At 47.4% G+C, this 21897-nt stretch overlaps 1 pseudogene; it reads left to right on the top strand.

The window, feature by feature from the left end:
• The window catches only part of LOC135546651 (glutamate receptor 4-like), a 196661-nt pseudogene that overhangs the window by 92996 nt on the left and 81768 nt on the right, over positions 1-21897 (top strand).

Here is a 21897-nt window from a genome sequence, read left to right as displayed (position 1 = left end):
AGATCAGCTGTACACAGCTCAACCCAGTCATTAACACAGATCAGCTGTACACAGCTCAACCTAGTCATTAACACAGATCAACTGTACACAGCTCAACCTAGTCATTAACACAGATCAACTGTACACAGCTCAACACAGTCCTTAACACAGATCAGCTGTACACAGCTCAACACAGTCATTAACACAGATCAACTGTACTTTACTTATTTATTTTTATTTCACCTTTATTTAACCAGCTAGGTTAGTTGAGAACAAGTTCTCATTTTGAACTGCGACCTGGCCAAGATAAAGCAAAGCAGTGTGACACAGACAACAACACAGAGTTACACATGGAATAAACAATAAACAAGCCAATAACACAATAAACAAGTCAATGACTCAGTAGAAAAAAAAGAAAGTCTATATACAGTGTGTGCAAATGGCATGAGGAGGTAGGCAATAAATAGGCCATAGGAGCGAATAGTTACAATTTAGCAGATTAACACTGGAGTGATAAATGAGCAGATGGTGATGTGCAAGTAGAGATATTGGTGTGCAAAAGAGCAGAAAAGTACATTAAAACAATATGGGGATGAGGTAGGTAGATTGTGTGGGCTATGTACAGATGGGCTATGTACAGCTGCAGCGATCGGTTAGCTGCTCAGATAGCTGATGTTTAAAGTTAGTGAGAGAAATATGTGTCCAGCTTCAGCGAGTTTTGCAATTCGTTCCAGTCACTGGCAGCAGAGAACTGGAAGGAAAGGTGGCCAAAGGAGGTGTTGGCTTTGGGGATGACCAGTGAGATATACCTGCTGGAGCGTGTGCTACGGGTGGGTGTTGTTGTCATGACCAGTGAGCTGAGATAAGGCAGAGCTTTACCTAGCATAGATTTATAGATGACCTTGAGCCAGTGGGTCTGGCGACGAATATGTAGTGAGGTCGCAGTGGTGGGTGGTATAAGGGGTTTGGTAACAAAACAGATGGCACTGTGATAGACTCCATCTAGTTTTCTGAATAGAGTGTTGGAAGCTATTTTGTAGACATTGCCGAAGTCGAGGATCGGTAGGATGGTCAGTTTACTAGGGTAACCCTGTCATTCACACAGCTCAACCCTGTCATTCCCACAGCTCAACCCTGTCATTCACACAGCTCAACCTTGTCATTCACACAGCTCAACCCTGTCATTCACATAGCTCAACCCTGTCATTCACATAGCTCAACCTTGTCATTCACACAGCTCAACCCTGTCATTCACACAGCTCAACCTTGTCATTCACACAGCTCAACCCTGTCATTCACACAGCTCAACCTTGTCATTCACACAGCTCAACCCTGTCATTCACACAGTTCAACCCTTCGGCGGCAGGGTAGCCTAGTGGTTAGAGCATTGGACTAGTAACCGGAAGGTTGCAAGTTCAAACCCCCGAGTTGACAAGGTAAAAATCTGTCGTTTTGCCCCTGAACAGTCAGTTAACCCACTGTTTCTAGGCCATCATTGAAAATAAGAATTTGTTCTTAACTGACTTGCCTAGTTAAATAAAGGTAAAAAAAAAATTCACGCAGCGTCATTCACACATCTCAACCCTGTCATTCACACAGCAGAAATCTACACAGCTGACCCCAGTCATTAAGACAGCTCATCTCTACACAGCTGAACCCAGTCATTCACACAGCTGAACCTAGTCATTTACACAGCTCAACCCAGTCATTAACATAGCTCAACCCAGTCATTAACACAGCTCAACCCAGTCATTAACACAGCTCAACCCAGTCATTAACACAGCTCAACCCAGAGACCCCCCTACTTTTTTCAATTTCCTCCTGAAGACATACCCAAATCTAACTGCCTGTAGCTCGGGCTCAGAACCAAGGATATGCATATTCTTGATTTCACTTGAAAGAAAACACTCTGAAGTTTGTGTAAATGTGAATTGAATGTAGGATAATATAACACAATAGATCTGGTTTAGATAATGCAATGAAAAAAGCATATGTTTTTTCATTTTTATTGTTGTATCATCATCTTTAAAATGAACAAGACAAAACAAACATTCAGATAGGATGATGGGGGTAATGTCAGTGAAAAACATAAGAGGGCAACAGTACTGGTGCAAAGTTTCAGAATGATAACTTCCAAAATGAGTGTGCTACATGACATTAATCATGAAGTCAACCAGGTGTCCCACACAAGTAGCCCAAATGTACCCAAGTGGCCAAATTGGTGAAGTTATACATTTTGAACGGTATAACTATGTACAAAATATCAAAATGGTATTCTAACACACCCCCCCAAAAAATGGAGAAGAAAACTGGGGAAAAATATATACATTTACAAAATAACATTTTCAAGATTTGGAAGATCCTCAGTCCTCCACACAATATTATGCAGCTGATGCCAGGTGCCATAGCAGTCTCTTTCTGCTGTAAAACAGAGGGTCACCAAGTATGTGGTGCAGGTGATGGGGGACTTCATTTTGCAAAGAACACAGCGACGCCTCCATGCTGTGCCCTTTTGGCCCTGAGGCATATCCATGCCTGCAGAAATACATTTGGGCAGATGAACACCACTTGTGGCAGGAGCTGGATGAACCAGCTTCAGTGGGGGATGGACACCTTGGCCCTGGGTGCTGCCATTCGGAGTCAGTGTCACTGTGAAAGAAAATGTCCAGTTAGAATAGTTTCACATATTAGCCCTGTATCAACAGGTGTAATAAACAGATATATATATAGAGTACAGGGAACATAAGGTTGAATACAGTATTATAGACCTGCTAGATCTACTGTCTCATTTATATTATGACAGACCAGCTAGATCTACTGTCTATTTTATATTATGACATTTCAGCTAGATCTACTGTCTCTATTATATTATGACAGACCCGCTAGATCTACTGTCTTTATTATATTATGACATTTCAGCTAGATATACTGTCTCTATTATATTACAACAGACCAGCTGTATCTACTGTCTCCATTTCACTTTGGCCATTGTTGTGGGCCTGTCCTCCCCTCAACAGCCTCAAATAGGCTATTTCATGTGGGGGTGGGGTGGGGCGGCAGACACACATATTGCTTCAAAAATTTTAAAAATCACAAATAACATTTCATAGTATTAATTTCAAACAACGGCACGAGAAGAACCCACCAGTCCAAAACGGTGTCCTCTCCATTCAAAAAATATTCCTCCATTTGGGAATCGCTAAATGAATCGTCCTCCAACAATCTCTGTCTCACTTTCCCGATCAATTTCTTCTAAAATTGTGTGTACATCTGTATATCTAGATTTAGCTTTCCCTGACTTAGTCGTCATACTGATTGATATATAAACAGCTGAAGATGCGCTTTACCAAAACAATGCTGTGCGTAACATGCGTGGCTCCTTCCGGTATGAATCTTCAATGGCGAATGAACCTCTTTACGCCAGAGTTTACTACATGGGTTGGTCTTCCAACACATAAACATGACATATTGCCGTTTACCTCAGCTCATTGGCTATCTACCCAGCTAGATTTCAAGATGATCAGTGGTCATTGGGTTAAAATACAGTCAATCAACAAAACAGCGGTCATATCATTGGTGCACAATGATGTCATTACTTGTTGTTTTCAAATCGGTTTCTTTCAGTCAATACATCCCGTGAAATGACCCATCACGTTTGGTTGTGTCACAAACAAACCAGTTGATTGCAATGAAACCAAACATGACTGGAAAAGTCACGTTTAGTGTGTGTATTTACATCGAATGAGTCGTCGAAAATGGAATGAGACGGAATTCACGACACAAGCGGTTCACAAAATGTTTCGTGTTAGGCTATAAAAATTGATTTTATCAAACAAAAGACCATTCATTGTGTAACAATGAGCATTGGGATTGCAAACAGAGGAAGATCGTCAAAGGTAAACAATTTATTTTATTGCAGTTTGATTTTGTTATGCCTGTGCTGGTTGAAATAGTTGTTTTTTATAGGGCTCTATCCTCAGATAATCGCATCGTATTCTTTTGCAGTAAATCCTTTTTTAAATCTGACAACGCAGTTGGATTAGAAGATTCTAGGCTTTCGAAACATGTGAGACAGTTGTATCTTCATGAATGTTTAATATGACTATTTATGTAGCGATCACTTTATGTGGTCGAATTTCATGCCGCTAACAGGCTCGGTGCGCTGAGAGGTTAACACAGCTCAACCCAATCCTTAACACAGCTCAACCACGTCATTAACACAGCTCAACCCAGTAATTTACACATCTTAACTCTATACATATCAACCCAGTCATTAACACAGCTCATCTCTACACAGCTGAACCCAGTCGTTCACACAGCTCAACCTAGTCATTTACACAGCTAACCGCTACACAGCTCTTCCCAATCATTAATACAGCTCAACCCACTCATTAACACAGCAGAACTCCACACAGCTGAACCCAGCCATTAACACAGCTCAACTCTACACAGCTCAACCCAGCCATTAACACAGCGGAACCCAGTCATTAGAACAATTCAACTCTACACATCTCAACCCAGCCATTAATACAGCTCAACCCAATCATTAACACAGCTCAACCCAGCCATTAATACATCTCAACCCAGTCATTAACACAGCAGAAATCTACACAGCTGAACCCAGTCATTAACACAACAGAAATCTACACAGCTCAACCCAGTCATTAGCACAACTCAACTCTACACGTCTCAGCCCAGCCAATAACACAGTTTAACCAAGTTATTAACACAGCTCAACCCATTCATTAACACAGATAAACTCTACGCAGCTCAGCCCAGTCATTAACACAGCTCAGCCCAGTCATTAACACAGCTCAACCCAGTCATTAACACAGCTCATCCCAGTCTATTAAGGCAGCTTGTTACAGAACTGACTGTAACTGCAACTGTGATTATTTGTGGAGAGGTTAAACAGTTGACAGAGGTTAAAGGGAGCCCAGTCCCCTTGATGCTGTGTGTGTTTGTAGAGTGGGCACAGCTGATGCCCTCCACTCCAGACTATCGTCATGGGAATACTCAGCACGGAACCCTAAGCCAGACATTCCAACATCCGCATGCCATGCCAGGGTCTCTCTATACCCCCTGAGTGGCTAACAGTGCCAGTCCCTCTATACACCACATTTTCTCACTGTGTGTGCCTCCCTCCTCTCTGCCAGTCTCTCTGTGACCCGGCTTGGCTCGGTCGACACCAAGGGGATTGGAGGTGCCGTTTCCGCTTCACTCACACGTGATTCGCAGTGGCAGGGCCGTTCATTAGCATTTCCCATCAGCCCTGCGCTGTCGGTAATGTGGTGGAAAATGGGCAGTAAGAGGGATCTGTTATATGCTCCATGCTCTGCAGACAGCATTGCACACACACACACACACACACACACACACACACACACACACACACACACACACACACACACACACACACACACACACACACACACACACACACACACACACACACACACACACACACACACACTCAGATTTAGCTTCTGCAACTACTGAGGGTTCACCTGTTGTAATGCATTTTAACCTGGCAGGAAATGCATGTTAAAACATGCTGAGGTTTTTGAAGTCCCATACGTGTGGGAGACATGGTAAGCTGTGAGACATGGTAAGCTGTGAGACATGGTAAGCTGTGAGACATGGTAAGCTGTGAGACATGGTAAGCTGTGAGTCATGGTAAGCTGTGAGACATGGTAAGCTGTGAGACATGGTAAGCTGTGAAACATGGTAAGCTGTGAGACATGGTAAGCTGTGTGCCCATTGGTTGACAAAGATCAGTTCCCAAGCTGTCTCTTATGAGTTCATGTGTCAACTGACACATTTTGGGTCTATAAGCATTTGTTTTTCATTGTACAATTTCTCCTGTTGTCTGTTGTATAGTCAGGGCTAGGTTCTGGTCAGGAGATAGGCACACAGTCTGGACACGGACAGACAGACAGACATACTGTTACACAGTCTGGACACAGACAGACAGACAGACAGACAGACAGACATACTGTTACACAGTTTGGACACGGACAGACAGACAGACATACTGTTACACAGTCTGGACACGGACAGACAGACAGACATACTGTTACACAGTCTGGACACGGACAGACAGACAGACAGACATACTGTTACACAGTCTGGACATGGACAGACAGACAGACATACTGTTACACAGTCTGGACACGGACAGACAGACAGACATACTGTTACACAGTCTGGACACGGACAGACAGACAGACATACTGTTACACAGTCTGGACACGGACAGACAGACATACTGTTACACAGTCTGGACACGGACAGACAGACAGACATACTGTTACACAGTACACAGTCTGGACATGGACAGACAGACAGACATACTGTTACACAGTCTGGACACGGACAGACAGACAGACATACTGTTACACAGTCTGGACACGGACAGACAGACAGACATACTGTTACACAGTCTGGACACGGACAGACAGACAGACATACTGTTACACAGTCTGGACACGGACAGACAGACAGACAGACAGACAGACAGACAGACAGACAGACAGACAGACATACTGTTACACAGTCTGGACACGGACAGACAGACAGACATACTGTTACACAGTCTGGACACGGACAGACAGACAGACATACTGTTACACAGTCTGGACACGGACAGACAGACAGACATACTGTTACACAGTCTGGACACGGACAGACAGACAGACAGACAGACAGACAGACAGACATACTGTTACACAGTTTGGACACGGACAGACAGACAGACATACTGTTACACAGTCTGGACACGGACAGACAGACAGACATACTGTTACACAGTCTGGACACAGACAGACAGACAGACAGACAGACAGACATACTGTTACACAGTCTGGACACGGACAGACAGACAGACATACTGTTACACAGTCTGGACACGGACAGACAGACAGACATACTGTTACACAGTCTGGACACGGACAGACAGACAGACATACTGTTACACAGTCTGGACACGGACAGACAGACAGACAGACAGACAGACATACTGTTACACAGTCTGGACACGGACAGACAGACAGACATACTGTTACACGGTCTGGACACAGACAGACAGACAGACATACTGTTACACAGTCTGACAGGACAGACAGACAGACATACTGTTACAGTCTGGACATGGACAGACAGACAGACATACTGTTACACAGTCTTGACACAAAGACAGACAGACATACTGTTACACAGTCTGGACATGGACAGACAGACAGACATACTGTTACACAGTCTGGACAGCTGTTGACAGACAGATTGCTGTTCACAGTCTGGACATGGACAGACAGACAGACATACTGTTACAGAGTCATGATGGAGGCATCAGGGTGAGAGACACAACCAGTGACAGACAGACAGACATACTGATACACAGTCAGGACACGGACAGACAGACAGACATGTCAGTCTGACAGGAAAGACAGACATGGACAGTACAGGGAGACAGACAGGGTACTGTAGTCTGGACAGGATTGACAGACAGACAAACAAGAATGGACAGACAGACAGACATACTGTTACACAGTCTGGACACGGAAAGACAGACAGGCAGACAGACAGACTGTTAGGTAGTCTGGATAAATACACACAGACAGACACACTGTTTTTGTTTGACTTAGACACAGACAGACAGACAGACAGACAGACAGACAGACAGACAGACAGACAGACAGACAGACAGACAGACAGACAGACAGGCTAAGGAGTATTTACACAGGGACAGCTGTTGTTGGTGATTGCTGTGTCTCTGGGAGTGTTTAGGGGGAACTGTAGAGATCATGATGGAGGCATCCAGTGACAGAAAGACAGAGGGTGATAGAGCCAGGAACCGACAACAGAGGTGTCAGAGACAGGCGATCGGACAGTACTCGGGAGGCGTGATGGGTACTGTAGTGAAGGATTGCACTAGACAAACAAGAAGGAAGAGGGAAGTAGCGAGCGAGGGAAAGGGTGTCTGGGATTTGCACACAGTTTGACACACACACACTAGACACACACACACACACACACACACACACGCACGTTTACATTGCTACAAGACACTGTTTTTGTTGACTTAACTTTTTGATCTATTTTCCCCCCAAAGTGAGTATATTCTATCTTCAGCTTCAATTTTCTGGAATGTTATTTTTGTGGCCTGCCTGGCATCTCTCCAGGTTGGTGATGTCTGAGTGGTTGTCTTTATGTCTCTGTTCTGTTGTCTAGGTTACGCCATCTTACAGGCAATCATGGAGCGTGCAGGTCAAAACGGTTGGCAGGTGAGCACCACATGGGTGCACACACACACTAGAACAGGTGAGTCTGAGACACACACAGACACATTCTAGAACAGGTGAGTCTGAGAGACTGCAGAGCATTCTAGAACAGGTGACGTCTGAGAGACACACACAGGTTAATTGCTCTGTCTCTGAACAGGTGAGTGCCATCTGTGTGGAGAGTTTCTAGAACAGGTGTCGTCTGCTAGAAGACCTGGACCTGGAGAGGAAGTGAGTCATCGAGAGAGACTGCAGTGCATTCTAGAACAGGTGAGTCTGAGAGACTGCAGAGCATTCTAGAACAGGTGAGTCTGAGAGACTGCAGAGCATTCTAGAACAGGTGAGTCTGAGAGACTGCAGAGCATTCTAGAACAGGTGAGTCTGAGAGACTGCAGAGCATTCTAGAACAAGTGAGTCTGAGAGACTGTAGATCATACTAGATCAGCTGAGTCTGAGAGACTGCAGAGCATTCTAGAACAGATGAGTCTGAGAGACTGTAGAGCTTTCTAGAACAGGTGATTCTGAGAGAATGCAGATCATTCTCGAACAGGTGAGTTTGAGAGACTGCAGAACATTCTAGAACAAGTGAGTCTGATAGACTGCAGAGCATTCTAGAACAAGTGAGTCTGAGAGACTGCAGAGCATTCTAGAAGAAGTGAGTCTGATGAGAGACTGCAGAGTATTCTAGAATAGGTGAGTCTGAGAGACTGCAGAGCATTAAAGAACAAGTGTGTCTGGTGAGAGATTACAGAGCATTCTAGAACAGGTGAGTCTGAGAGATTACAGAGCATTCTAGAACAGGTGAGTCTGAGAGATTACAGAGCATTCTAGAACAGGTGAGTCTGAGAGATTACAGAGCATTCTAGAACAGGTGAGTCTGAGAAACCGCAGAGCATTCTAGAACAGGTGACCACAGAACTCACCCTCACACACACACACACACACACACACACACACACACACACACACACACACACACACACACACACACACACACACACACACACACACGCACACGCACATGCACACACACACACAATCTCTCTCTAAGCCTTGTGGTTGTCCATCCACATTAGTTTCCCTCTACTCCTCTCTTCACTGAACCCATCTATTTACAGCCAGACTTTGACTCTGACAGTTGAGACTGGTGTGTCCGTCTGCCTCTTCTCTGCTGCTGTCACCTTTGACCCCAGCTCCAGGGTAACGTCATATTGGTCAGTCATCTGTCACTACTTCCTTGCATGCATCACTTCCTTTTCTGTCCAGATCTCCCTTCCTGTCTACTGGTCTGACAAATATGGGCAGACACCAGCAGCTCAACACACACACACTCACACGCACACACAAATGCACACACACACACAAACACACCTGTGCGATGGTCTGCCCAGGAACAGCTGGCTCAGAAGTATTGGCATGGATGGCATCATTAGTCTGACAGAGACTGCTCTGTTTCTTTCTTTCTGTCTGTCTGTCTGTCTGTCTGTCTGTCTGTCTGTCTGTCTGTCTGTCTGTCTGTCTGTCTGTCTCTCTGTCTCTCTGTCTCTGTCTCTGTCTCTGTCTCTCTCTCTCTCTCTCTCTCTCTCTCTCTCTCTCTCTCTCTCTCTCTCTCTCTCTCTCTCTCTCTCTCTCTCAATTCAATTCAGTTCAAAAGGCTTTATTAGCATGGGAAACATCTGTTAACATTGCCAAAGCAAGTGAAGTAGATTATATACAAAAGTGAAAAAAAAAAAAAATTAACAGTGAACATTACACTCACAGAAGTTCCAAAAGAATAAAGACATATAAAGAATAAAGACATTACAATGTCATATATATGTATATATACGATGTGACGATGGACAAATGGTTAAAGTTTTTCCTCCTCTATTTTCCTCTTCTCTTCCTCTCTTTCTCCAGGCCATTAGTGTGGGCAAACATGTCAAAGGCTACCATTACATCTTGGCCAACCTCGTAAGTCTGCATTTGCCATCTTAAGAGTGCAATAGTCTAAAGTGGTTTCCTTTCCTTGTCTTCTCCACTCCTGCTCCCCTTCATCTGTGCTAACATGAACCAACTGAACAAGTGAAAGCAAATTCCACAGTCCCTATCCACATAGTGGTTTTTAGATTAGTACAGATGAAAGAGAGTAGACGAGGAGAGGAAGGGGGGACGTTTGTGGTAATAACAGGGGGGTTCAGGCAGGTGTCTGTGGTTTACCTTGTCTCTGAGGAAAATACGAGTCAACGCTGAACCAGACAGAGCTTTGTGGGGAGGATGGTTTGAAGGCACTTCAGACAGCCCATGCCCTCTCTATCTCCATCCCCCACTCTCCCTCCCTCTCTATCTATCCCTCTCTCTATCCCACACTCTCCCACTCTCCCTCTATATCTATCTCTCTCTCGTTCTCTCCCTCCCTCTCTATTTATCTCTCTCTCTCCCTCTCCCTCTTTCTCTACTCTATTCCTTGGGAAGAGAAGGTACATCCCTGTCTCAGAGCTTTCATGTTCAGACTAGGCAGGCCAGGTTCATCTTCAAATGCAGTTGTGCCTAGCACCTCTCTCATTCTTTTTTTTTCTTTGTTTCTTTGTTTCTTTCATTATTTTTTTCTCTTTCTCTCTCTCTTTCTCTCTCTCTTATTCTCTTTTCCTTTCTCTCTCTCAATTACATTTAAGGACTGTTTATCTCTCTCTGTCCTCTATTTATCTTTCCCTTTCTTCCTCCCCTCTCTCTCTCTCTCTCTCTTTCCTCCCCCTCTCTCTCTCTCTCTCTCTCTCTCTCTTCCTCCTCTCTCTCTCTTCCTCCTCTCTCTCTTCCCCCCCTCTCTCTCTCTCTCTCTCTCTCTCTCTCTCTCTTCCTCCCCTCTCCCTCTCTCTCTCTCTTCCTCCCCCCTCTCTCTCTCTCTCTCTCTCTTCCTCCTCTCTCTCTCTCTCTCTCTCTCTCTCTCTTCCTCCCCTCTCTCTTCCTCCCCTCTCTCTCTCTCTCTCTCTCTCTCTCTCTCTCTCTCTCTCTTCCTCCCCTCTCCCTCTCTCTCTCTCTCCCCTCCAGGGTTTTAAAGACATATCTCTAGAGAGGTTTATGCATGGTGGGGCTAACGTCACAGGGTTCCAGTTGGTTGACTTCAGTAAGCCCATGGTCCTCAAACTGATGCAGCGCTGGAACAAACTGGACCAGAGAGAGTACCCAGGCTCTGACAGCCCACCCAAGGTACATACACACGCATACACAATACTGGGAGAGGGTTCTAGAATCATATTGGAGAGAAACCTCTTTCTCCTGTCACAGCTCTTTAGCCAATCAGACTGTGACTTTGAGAGGCAGCAAGAGAGACTCAGCCAATCACACGGTGACAGATGGTGTTAGACACAGAATGGCAGGGAGCACTCTTCCATAGTGTCCTCACACCTCTATCTTCTACCCATTTTCTCCCTCTCTCTCCCTCTCTCTCCCTCTCTCTCCTTCTCTCACCATCTCTCCCCCTCTCCCCCTCTCCCTCTCCCCCTCTCCTACTCCCCATCTCCCTCTCTCTCCATCTCTCCCTCTCTCCCCTTTCCCTCTCCCTCTCCCTCTCCCTCTCCCTCTCCCTCTCCCTCTCCCTCTCCCTCTCTCTCAATTCAAATAAATTCAAGTGACTATTGGCATGGGAAACATATGTTTACATTGCCAAAGCAAGTGAAATGGATAAACAAAAGTGAAATAAACAATTCAATTCAATTCAAGGGCTTTATTGGCATGGGAAACATGTGTTAACATTGCCAAAGCAAGTAAGGTAGATAATATATAAAGTGTATATATAAAGTGAAATAAACAATAAAAATTAACAGTAAACATCAGACATACAGAAGTTTCAAAACAATAAAGACATTACAAATGTCATATTATATATATATACAGTGTTTTAACAATGTACAAATGGTAAAGGACACAAGATAAAATAAATAAGCATAGATACTATACGGGTTGTATTTACAATGGTGTGTGTAAAAGTCAACTGTAAATATTACACTCACAAAAGTTCCAAAAGGATAAAGACATTTCAAATGTCACATTATGTATATATACAGTGTTGCAACAATGTGCAAATATTTAAAGTACATAAAGGAAAATAAATAAACATAAATATGGGTTGTATTTACAAGGGTGTTTGTTCCCTTTTCTTGTGGCAACAGGTCACACATATTGCTGTTGTGATGGCACACTGTGGTATTTCACCCAATAGATATGGGAGTTTATCAAAATTGTGGTTCTTTTTAATCTGAGGGAAAAATCTGTCTCTAATATGGTCATAGATTTGTCAGGAGGTTAGGAAGTGCAGCTCAGCTTCTACCTCATTTTGTGGGCAGTGTGCACATAGCCTGTCTTCTTTCTCTCTCTCCTCTCGTTTTACCTTCTCTCTATCTCTTTAGTTCTCTCTTCCATCTGTCTGCTCTCTCTCTCTCTCACTCGCTCTCTGTGTCTCTGTCTCTCTCCGTCTTTCTCTGTCTCTCTCTCTGTCTCTCTCTCTCTCCCCTCTCTATTTTACTTTTTCTCTCTAGTTCTCTCCTCCATTTGTCTGTCCTCTCTCTCTCCCTCTCTCCATCTCTCTCACTCTCTCTCTCTCTCTTTCCCTCTCTCTCTGACTTTCTCGCTCTGCCTGTTCCCTCTCCCACACTCTGGCTGTTATTCTCCCTCTCTCTCAGTGACAGCTTCAGAATGGTGTAAAATTTTTCACCCTGATATTGCTGTTAATTGTGTATCATCATTTTAATATTTATATGATAAATCTTTGTTAAAGGATGTCCAGTCCATCAATTTTCATCCATTGATGAGTGTACACAATCTCAGATTCTAGTGTGTGTGTGTGTGTGTGTGTGTGTGTGTGTGTGTGTGTGTGTGTGTGTGTGTGTGTGTGTGTGTATATGTTAGTGTGTGGGTGTTTGTGTGGGTTGTGGGTAAGTGGGTGGGTAGGTGAGATTTTGAGTTTGTCATTCTCAGAGTTCTATTCCTGGAATACGCTATGAAACCAAGTGGCATTCGCTGACATCAAACCATTATTGGAGCCACCTTTCAATACCAAAATAACTAACATTTCAGTTTTGTCAGGTGGATGCAGATGCTTACTGAATTAGTGAATGACAAGGCCCTTTATATACAATTAAACAGACAGCTTTATGTATTATCAAATCACATTTTATTGATCACATACATATGTTTAGCAGATGTTAGAAGAAAGAACGGGCTATGTTTTACATATACCTGTCCAAGACTATTAAGACTACACTTCCAGTGTCACTGTAGAACACTTCCAGTGTCACTGCAGAACACTTCCAGTGTCACTGTAGAGAACTTCCAATGTCACTGTAGAACACTTCCAATGTCACTGTAGAAATCTTCCTGTGTCACTGTAGAACACTTCCAATGTCACTGTAGAACATTTCAAATGTCACTGGAGAACACTTCCAGTGTCACTGTAGAACACTTCCAATGTCACTGTAGAACATTTCCAATGTCACTGTAGAACACTTCCAATGTCACTGTAGAACAATTCCTGTGTCACTGTAGAACACTTCCAGTGTCACTGTAGAACACTTCCTGTGTCACTGTAGAACACTTCCAATGTCACTGTAGAACACTTCCAGTGTCACTGTAGAACACTTCCAATGTCACTGTAGAACATTTCCAATGTCACTGTAGAACACTTCCAATGTCACTGTAGAACACTTCCTGTGTCACTGTAGAACACTTCCTGTATCACTGTAGAACACTTCCAGTGTCACTGTAGAACACTTACAATGTCACTGTAGAAGACTTCCAGTGTCAATGTAGAAGACTTCCAGTGTCACTGTAGAACACTTCCAATGTCACTGTAGAACACTTCCAATGTCACTGTAGAACACTTCCTGTGTCACTGTAGAACATTTCCAATGTCACTGTAGAACACTTCCTGTGTCACTGTAGAACACTTCCAGTGTCACTGTAGAACACTTCCAATGTCACTGTAGAACACTTCCAATGTCACTGTAGAACACTTCCAATGTCACTGTAGAACACTTCCAATGTCACTGTAGAACACTTCCTGTGTCACTGTAGAACACTTCCAATGTCACTGTAGAACACTTCCTGTGTCACTGTAGAACACTTCCAGTGTCACTGTAGAAGACTTCCAGTGTCAATGTAGAAGACTTCCAGTGTCAATGTAGAACACTTCCAATGTCACTGTAGAACACTTCCAGTGTCACTGTAGAACACTTCCAGTGTCACTGTAGAACACTTCCAATGTCACTGTAGAACACTTCCAGTGTCACTGTAGAACACTTCCGATGTCACTGTAGAACACTTCCCGTGTCACTGTAGAACACTTCCAATGTCACTGTAGAACACTTCCAATGTCACTGTAGAACACTTCCCGTGTCACTGTAGAACACCTCCAATGTCACTGTAGAACACTTCCCGTGTCACTGTAGAACACTTCCCGTGTCACTGTAGAACACTTCCAATGTCACTGTAGAACACTTCCCGTGTCACTGTAGAACACTTCCAATGTCACTGTAGAACACTTCCAATGTCACTGTAGAACACTTCCCGTGTCACTGTAGAACACTTTCAATGTCACTGTAGAACACTTCCAATGTCACTGTAGAACACTTCCAGTGTCACTGTAGAACACTTCCAGTGTCACTGTAGAACACTTCCAATGTCACTGTAGAACAAGCTTCTCAAAGAAAGATTGAAGAAAATATTGAGATAAGATAAAGGGAAGATCATGAAAAAGGCATGGTTTATAACCATCGCAACACACACTGTGTGAGTAAGAAGGAAGAGAGAAACATGCAGTCAGAGTGATGCAGACCTGATGTGAAGCACGTCCTCTGAGTTTATCATCCCCTCATTCTTCCTCTCCTCCTTCCCTCCTTTCCTTCTCTCCTCCTCCTGTCCTCCTCTCCTCTCTCAGTTTGGTCTCTGTCATAATGTGAATGCTGTGGGTGTGACGGCCTTTGTAGCAATGTGTGTGTATGTGTGTGTGTGTGTTTGTTGACATGAGGGCACCCTGCTATGTGTGTGTGTGTGTTTGTTGACGTGAGGGCACCCTGCTATGTGTGTGTGTGTGTTTGTTGATGTGAGGGCACCCTGCTATGTGTATGTGTGTGTGTGTGTGTGTGTGTGTGTTTGTTGACCTGAGGGCACCCTGCTATGTGTGTGTGTGTGTTTGTTGACGTGAGGGCACCCTGCTATGTGTGTGTGTGTGTGTTTGTTGACATGAGGGCACCCTGCTATGTGTGTGTGTGTGTTTGTTGACGTGAGGGCACCCTGCTATGTGTGTGTGTGTGTGTGTGTGTGTGTTTGTTGACGTGAGGGCATCCTACTATGTGTGTGTGTATGTGTTTGTTGACGTGAGGGCACCTTGCTATATGTGTGTGTGTGTGTTGATGTGAGTGCACCCTGCTATGTGTGTGTGTGTGTTGATGTGAGGGCACCCTGCTATGTGTGTGTGTGTGTTTGTTGACGTGAGGGCACCCTGCTATGTGTGTGTGTGGTTGTTGACGTGAGGGCACCCTGCTATGTGTGTGTCTGTGTTGATATGAGTGCACCCTGCTATGTGTGTGTTTGTGTTTGTTGACGTGAGGGCACCCTGCTATGTGTGTGTGTGTGGTTGTTGACGTGAGGGCACCCTGCTATGTGTGTGTGTGTGGTTGTTGACGTGAGGGCACCCTGCTATGTGTGTGTGTGTGGTTGTTGATGTGAGGGCACCCTGCTATGTGTGTGTGTGTGGTTGTTGACGTGAGGGCACCCTGCTATGTGTGTGTGTGTTTGTTGACGTGAGGGCACCCTGCTATGTGTGTGTGTGTGGTTGTTGACGTGAGGGCACCCTGCTATGTGTGTGTGTGTGGTTGTTGACGTGAGGGCACCCTGCTATGTGTGTGTGTGTGGTTGTTGACGTGAGGGCACCCTGCTATGTGTGTGTGTGTGGTTGTTGACGTGAGGGCACCCTGCTATGTGTGTGTGTGTGGTTGTTGACGTGAGGGCACCCTGCTATGTGTGTGTGTGTGGTTGTTGACGTGAGGGCACCCTGCTATGTGTGTGAATACCTCCGTAGTGCTGTTTGTCTTACCTGATTACAGATCTGTTAGATAAACCTCCTCTTGAAGACTGTCATGTCTCTCTTAAATCAGTATCTCATTGCCGCAGACGGGTCTCATGGGGATCCATTCATTCACATAAATGAGACTTAATTCATACATTTCTGCAGAGTTCTTCGTGAAGGAAAGAGAGGAAGGTTCCACACCACTTTCTCACTATCGTATGTTACTTAGTTATTTTCAGATGATCTCATTTGCTCTTTGTAGCTTTGGCAACCATGTGTGTGTTTTCTAAACCTGTTCGCTCCTCTTCCTGTAGGCTTTACAGGCGCTCCCCACCCCTTGGCTGCAACCCTTGTAATTAATGTACCCTGTGTGCACAACCCATGTGGAATTCAAGGTCTCTGGCAGCGTTTGAACTGCTTAAATGCGGTCCAGAATGCAGAGTTCATCTCAGCCTATGCTGCCCTTCAGTCCCTTGACTTTTTGGCCCTGACAGAGACATGTATCACCCCAGCGAACACTGCTACTCCAGCTGCTCTCTTCATCAGACCACATGTTCTCTCATAGCCCAAGAGCGTCTGGTTGTCATGGGGATGGCACAGGGCTACTCATTTCTCCATCTCCTCATTTGAATTCCATGCTATCACTGTCACTTGTCCACTCAAGCTTGACATTGTTGTCACCTATCTCCCCCTCTTCAACCCTATTCTCCTCCCTTTTTGCATCATATGATTCGCACTGTCCCTTTCCTTCCGGCCAGCTCGGCCCTCCTATCCAGCTCGGCCCTCCTATCCGGCTCGGCCCTCCTATCCAGCTCGGCCCTCCTATCCAGCTCGGCCCTCCTATCCGGCTCGGCCCTCCTATCCAGCTCGGCCCTCCTATCCAGCTCGGCCCTCCTATCCAGCTCGGCCCTCCTATCCGGCTCGGCCCTCCTATCCGGCTCGGCCCTCCTAACCGGCTCGGCCCTTCTATCCAGCTCGGCCCTCCTAACCGGCTCGGCCCTCCTATCCAGCTCGGCCCTCCTACCGGCTCGGCCCTCCTATCCAGCTCGGCCCTCCTATCCGGCTCGGCCCTCCTATCCAGCTCGGCCCTCCTATCCGGCTCGGCCCTCCTATCCAGCTCGGCCCTCCTATCCAGCTCGGCCCTCCTATCCAGCTCGGCCCTCCTATCCAGCTCGGCCCTCCTATCCGGCTCGGCCCTCCTATCCGGCTCGGCCCTCCTAACCGGCTCGGCCCTTCTATCCAGCTCGGCCCTCCTAACCGGCTCGGCCCTCCTATCCAGCTCGGCCCTCCTACCGGCTCGGCCCTACTATCCAGCTCGGCCCTCCTATCCGGCTCGGCCCTCCTATCCAGCTCGGCCCTCCTATCCGGCTCGGCCCTCCTATCCAGCTCGGCCCTCCTAACCGGCTCGGCCCTCCTATCCAGCTCGGCCCTCCTATCCGGCTCGGCCCTCCTATCCAGCTCGGCCCTCCTAACCGGCTCGGCCCTCCTATCCGGCTCGGCCCTCCTATCCAGCTCGGCCCTCCTAACCGGCTCGGCCCTCCTATCCAGCTCGGCCCTCCTATCCGGCTCGGCCCTCCTATCCGGCTCGGCCCTCCTATCCGGCTCGGCCCTCCTATCCAGCTCGGCCCTCCTATCCAGCTCGGCCCTCCTAACCGGCTCGGCCCTCCTAACCGGCTCGGCCCTCTTATCCGGCTCGGCCCTCCTATCCAGCTCGGCCCTCCTATCCAGCTCGGCCCTCCTATCCAGCTCAGCCCTCCTATCCAGCTCCGTGGCTGAGTGACTCATTGCAAGCGCATAGAATAGGGCTGCGGCAGCTGAGTGAAAAATAAGGAAAACTAAACTTCTGGAGGACCTATCATCCTTTCAGTCCCTTCTCTCTACTTTATCTTCCTATGTATCCACTGCAAAAGCAACTTTCCATCACTCTAAATTTCAAGCTTCTGCCTCTAACTCTAGGAAACTATTTTCCACCTTTTTCTCCCTCCTTTATCCTCCATCACTCCCCATTCCTGCTCCCTCTCTCCGGACGACTTTGTCAACCACTTTGAAAAGAATGTTGACGACATCTGTTCCTCATTCACTCAGCCTATTGAGTCCACTGGTCCCACTCATTCACTCAGCCTATTGAGCCCACTGGTCCCACTCATTCACTCAGCCTATTGAGTCCACTGGTCCCACTCATTCACTCAGCCTATTGAGTCCACTGGTCCCACTCATTCACTCAGCCTATTGAGTCCACTGGACCCACTCATTCACTCAGCCTATTGAGTCCACTGGTTCCCCTCACACATAACTACCCTATGTCTTGACCTCTTTCTCCCCTCTCTCTCTCTAGATAAAATCCTGCGATTAGTGAGGTCTGGCCACCCGACAACCTGCCCGCTCGACCCCATTCCTTCCTCCCTTCTCCCATTCCTTACTTCCCTCATCAACTGATCCCTGACTACTGGCTGCATCCTCTCTGACTTCAAAATGTCCCGAGTCGGTCCCCTCCTCAAGAAACCAACACTCGACTCATCTGACCTTTAAAACCCTCTTCTTTCTTTCCTTTTGAAAACACTTGAGTGTGCTGTTTCTGATCAACTCTCTTGTTATCTCTATCAGAACGATCTTCCTGACCCCAAACAGCCAGGCTTCAAGACTGGTCACTCAATTGAGACTGCTTTTCTCTGTGTCATGGAGGCTCTCCGCACTGCCAAAACGGACTCGCTCTCCTCTGTTCTCATCCTCCTAGATCTATCCGCTGCCTTTGACAGCGTGAACCATCAGATCCTCCTTTCCACCTTCTCAGGCCTGGACGTCTCAGGCTCTGTACACTGTTGGATTGCATCCTACCTGGCAGGCTGCTCCTACCAGGTGATGTGGAGAGGATCTGTGTCGGCACCACATACTCTCACTACTGGTGTACCCCAGGGCTTGGTTTTTGGCCCTCTCCTCTTCTCTCTATACACCAAGTCACTCGGCTCAATCATATCCTCACATGGTCTCTCCTATCATTGCTATACGAATGACACTCAACTACTTTTCTCCTTCCCCCCTTCTGACACCCAGGTGGTGACACGCATCTCTGCATGCCTGGGAGATATCCCAGCTTGGATGTCGGCCTACCACCTCAAGCTCAACCTCGACAAGACAGAGCTTCTCTTCCTCCCAGGGAAGGCTTGTCCACTCAAAGACTTCTCCACCACGGTTGACAACTCGGTGTGACCCTGGACAACACCCTGACGTTCTCTACAAGTGACCCTACCTCACACAGGAAGTGGCAAAGGTCCTAATCCAGATAAATGTCATCACCTCTCTGGACTACTGCAACTCACTGTTGGCTGGGTTCCCTGCTTGCTCCACCTAACCCCTGCAACTTATCCAACCTTCCCAAATTCTCCCATGTCACCCCGCTCCTCACTCCACTGGCACCCAGCTGAAACTTAGATCCACTGGAAGACCATGGTGCTTCCCTACAGAGGAGCAAGAGGAACTGCCCCTCCCTAACTTCAGGCTCTGCTCAAATCCTACACCCCAACCCGAGCACTCCGTTCTGCCACCTCTATTCTCTTGGCCCTCCCACACCTACGGGATGGCAGCCCAGTCCAAGCTCTTCTCTATTCTGGCACCCCAATGGTGGAAGCAGCTTCTCCCTACCCATCTTCCAAAAACACCTGAAACCTTCCTCCTTCAAAGAGTATGTTAAATAACCCCTTTTTCACCACAACCCACCTCCCAAAAAAACCTGAACCTGAACCAACACTTGCCCTTGACCGTAAGTCGCTCTGGATAAGAGCAACAACTAAATTACTAAAATGTTCAAATGTAATCCAGTGGATCGTCAAGAGAGGAACCCACAGCCTGAAACAGGCCTTTCCTAATTCCTCAAACAGACATCTTCATGTCTGCTATAGGCTCTAGGCTGTTCATGTAAAATCATCTAATCTACTCCTTTCTCTCTCCGTCCTCCTCCTCTTCCTCTCTCTCCATCCTCCTCCTCTTCCTCTCTCCCCGTCCTCCTCCTCTTCCTCTCTCTCCGTCCTCCTCCTCTTCCTCTCTCTCCGTCCTCCTCCTCTTCCTCTCTCCCCGTCCTCCTCCTCTTCCTCTCTCCCCGTCCTCCTCCTCTTCCTCTCTCTCCGTCCTCCTCCTCTTCCTCTCTCCCCGTCCTCCTCCTCTTCCTCTCTCTCCGTCCTCCTCCTCCTCTTCCTCTCTCCCCGTCCTCCTCCTCTTCCTCTCTCCCCGTCCTCCTCCTCTTCCTCTCTCCCCGTCCTCCTCCTCTTCCTCTCTCTCCGTCCTCCTCCTCTTCCTCTCTCCCCGTCCTCCTCCTCTTCCTCTCTCTCCGTCCTCCTCCTCTTCCTCTCTCTCCATCCTCCTCCTTTTCCTCTCTCTCCGTCCTCCTCCTCTTCTTCTCTCTCCATCCTCCTCCTCTTCCTCTCTCTCCGTCCTCCTCCTCTTCCTCTCTCTCCATCCTCCTCCTCTTCCTCTCTCTCCGTCCTCCTCCTCTTCCTCTCTCTCCATCCTCCTCCTTTTCCCCTCTCCCCGTCCTCCTCCTCTTCCCCTCTCTCCGTCCTCCTCCTCTTCCTCTCTCTCCATCCTCCTCCTCTTCCTCTCTCTCCGTCCTCCTCCTCTTCCTCTCTCTCCGTCCTCCTCCTTTTCCCTCTCCCCCGTCCTCCTCCTCTTCCTCTCTCTCCGTCCCCCTCCTCCTCTTCCTCTCTCTCCGTCCTCCTCCTCTTCCTCTCTCTCCGTCCCTCCTCCTTTTCCCCTCTCCCCCGTCCTCCTCCTCTTCCCCTCTCTCCATCCTCCTCCTCTTCCTCTCTCTCCGTCCTCCTCCTCTTCCTCTCTCTCCGTCCTCCTCCTCTTCCTCTCTCCCCGTCCTTCTCCTCTTCCTCTCTCTCCGTCCTCCTCCTCTTCCTCTCTCTCCATCCTCCTCCTCTTCCTCTCTCTCCGTCCTCCTCCTCTTCCTCTCTCCCCATCCTCCTCCTCTTCCTCTCTCTCCGTCCTCCTCCCTCCTCCCTCTCTCTCTCCATCCTCCTCCTTTTCCCCTCTCCCCGTCCCCTCCTCCTCTTCCTCTCTCTCCGTCCTCCTCCTTTTCCCCTCTCCCCGTCCTCCTCCTCTTCCTCTCTCTCCATCCTCCTCCTCTTCCTCTCTCTCCATCCTCCTCCTCTTCCTCTCTCCCCGTCCTCCTCCTCGTCCTCTCTCTCCATCCTCCTCCTTTTCCTCTCTCCCCGTCCTCCTCCTCTTCCTCTCTCCATCCTCCTCCTCTTCCTCTCTCTCCGTCCTCCTCCTTTTCCTCTCTCCCCGTCCTCCTCCTCTTCCTCTCTCCATCCTCCTCCTCTTCCCCTCTCCCCGTCCTCCTCCTCTTCCTCTCTCTCCATCCTCCTCCTTTTCCTCTCTCTCCGTCCTCCTCCTCTTCCTCTCTCTCTCCATCCTCCTCCTCTTCCTCTCTCTCCATCCTCCTCCTTCTCTCTCCCCCCGTCCTCCTCCTCTTCCTCTCTCCATCCTCCTCCTCTTCCCCTCTCTCCATCCTCCTCCTCTTCCCCTCTCTCCGTCCTCCTCCTCTTCCTCTCTCTCCGTCCTCCTCCTCTTCCTCTCTCCCCAGTACACCTCGTCTCTGAC

Source organism: Oncorhynchus masou, chromosome 9 (assembly GCF_036934945.1).
Source record: "Oncorhynchus masou masou isolate Uvic2021 chromosome 9, UVic_Omas_1.1, whole genome shotgun sequence".
Lineage (NCBI taxonomy): Eukaryota > Metazoa > Chordata > Actinopteri > Salmoniformes > Salmonidae > Oncorhynchus > Oncorhynchus masou.
Note: the sequence above shows the minus strand (reverse complement) of the source record. Positions and strands in the feature narration are given on the sequence as shown.